The 2,470-nt window shown below is 45.7% G+C and overlaps 1 pseudogene; it reads left to right on the top strand.

Moving 5' to 3' along the window:
• Positions 1–971: 971 nt before the first annotated feature.
• Positions 972–2,215, top strand: LOC101616828 (annotated as a pseudogene).
• The last annotated feature ends 255 nt before the right edge of the window (positions 2,216–2,470 follow it).

A 2,470-nucleotide genomic window follows, 5' to 3' on the forward strand; every position in this document is an offset into this window, starting at 1 on the left:
CTAGGGCCTCAGCAATGGCCTGTAATTTTTTAGGGGCATCCTCCAAGGCCAACAAACCACTGAAAGGTGTCCTATCCCTGGCACTGAAAATTTTTTAGCAACAATCTATGGCTCCTGTGTGTTCTACTGTCCAAAAAAGTAGGTTTCCATGTGACTTATTTATATCCTCTTAGATTTTGGTTAGCCCTCCCTCCACCTTTCCTTATTCAATCTCTTCCCTTCTGATTTTAGTATAAATGTTTTTCATTCTCATCATGTGTTATAACTACATATTTTGGGGGATTTATTCCGTATTTCACTTTTGTACTATTAAAATATGTAAATGCGGCTCTTTACACTGGGTATTATCTCCTCTTCTCCAACTATAGACTATTATATACTATCCATTATCCTACATATGACTACAATTGTTTCATATATTTTCCTAATTTTTGGATATTTGATATAAAAAATGCATCTGCCCTGATACTCCATCACAAATATAAGCAAAAGCTTACTAAAACTAAGGAAGTCATACCTTTTGGTAAAATCAAACTTCTATGTATAACTATAGATATTATTAATATTGTGAAAGTTGTGGGGACCAGAAAGATGGCTTATCCATTAAGGCATTTGCCTTCAAAGCCCATGGACCCAGTTTCTACTCCCCAGGACCTACATAAGCTAGATGCTCAAGGGGGCACATGTATCTGGAATTCATTCGCAGTGGCTGATGGCCATTATCTCTGTCTGTCTCTCTCTCCTTCTCTCTCTCTCTCTCTCTCTCTCTCTCTCTCTCTCTCTCTCTATCTCTCTCTCTCTCTCTCTCTCTCTCTCACAAATACACAAATAAATAGAAATCTTTAAAAAAAGAAAATTGTGGGGCTTGGTGGCAGCGGAGGGGAAGCCGAAGGGCCCTGGGCGGCCCGTGGCGGAGGGGGCCCCCGAGGGCGGCTGTTGGGGAGCGGGCTGCGTCCTCCACGCTGGCCATGATGCACCCGCGGGCGTCCCGACGGGTTCGACGGCCTGGGCTACCGGCTACGCGCCAGGGAGGAGCCGGGCTTGGGCGGCGCGTTCCCGGCCAGGTCATTGGGCGCGGGCGCGGGCCGGAGCTGGGTCACTGGGTGACGACGGCCCTGGACATCCCGGCAGCCGCAACCAGCACTGGGGCGACAAGAGCGCGCCGTCCGCCTCCACTCGGTCCGAGGGCCAGGCCGACGACCCTTCCCCGGCGCGGGCCCCGGCGCGCAGGACCAGAGCAGCGAACAGCTGGATAGATTTGCTGGGTTTGGTATTGGACTTGCAAGTCTCTTTAGAGAAAATTTCTGGCCCACCCTTGGGTTGCTCTGCGGCGCCAGTGTCAGCTTAATTACCATGCCAGGCATCATCATCTCACCCCGTTTACTGTTATCAACACTATGTACAGCTTCAAAAAACCCCGGAACCACGGGCCCTATGGAAAGGAATGGGGAGTACACTTACTATCCAGGTAGTCACACTTGGAGCCGACGACATAATTAGTGAATTTAACTCCTTTACCAAGGGAGGTTTCCCACAAATGGAATCCTAAGCGAATAGGTGAACATCTTCTACTGAAATCCCTAACATATATTGTGGCAATGCCTTTTTATTCAGCAAGTCTGACTGAAACAGTACAGAGTGAGGTCATCCGAGACAATGCTGGCATACTGGAATGCATTAAAGAGGGAATTGGAAGAGCGATAGGCTTGGGCGCGCCTCGTAGCAAGCGACTCCTGCGGCCGCTTTCTTGCTCTTCCCCACAGGGCTGCATGGAGTTCTTCATTACACTATCAGCTCAGTCATCCAGAAGCTGGTCCCATTTATTCTGAAGAGAAAGACTTACAATAGCCACCTTCCCGAGAGCACTAGCCCCATGCAGAGCATGCTGGATGCTTATTTTCCAGAACTGATTGCTAACTTTGCGGCTAGACTTTGCTCTGACATTATACTTGACCCACAGGAAACAGTGTTGCATCGCCTTCACATCCAAGGAACACGCACAATAATTGACAATACAGACCTTGGCTATGAAGTGCTTCCAATTAATACACAGTATGAGGGAATGAGAAACTGTATTAATACCATAAAGCAGGAGGAAGGAATGCTTGGCTTTTGTAAGGGATTTGGCGCTGTTATAATTCAGTACACATTGCATGCAGCTGTCCTACAGATTACCAAAATCATTTACTCCACACTTCTTCAAAATAGCATTTGAAAGTTAGGTTCTATCACTGCTCAGTCCAGAAGATACAATCTGGATAACTAGCTATGAAATTATGAGGGATAAAAATGAAATACTGGGTGGAAAACAAAAGTGGAATGAAAAGAAACTGGTAGCAAAAGTCCATACTGATTATACTTACTTTTATTTCCATTAAGTCATAAGCACATATATTTAGATCAAAACTATTCTAAATTTGAAAGCTCAATACAAATAACCATCATAAGAAGTAACTATTGGTGAAGAACT

This window comes from Jaculus jaculus, chromosome 2, assembly GCF_020740685.1.
Source record: "Jaculus jaculus isolate mJacJac1 chromosome 2, mJacJac1.mat.Y.cur, whole genome shotgun sequence".
Classification (NCBI taxonomy): Eukaryota; Metazoa; Chordata; class Mammalia; order Rodentia; family Dipodidae; genus Jaculus; species Jaculus jaculus.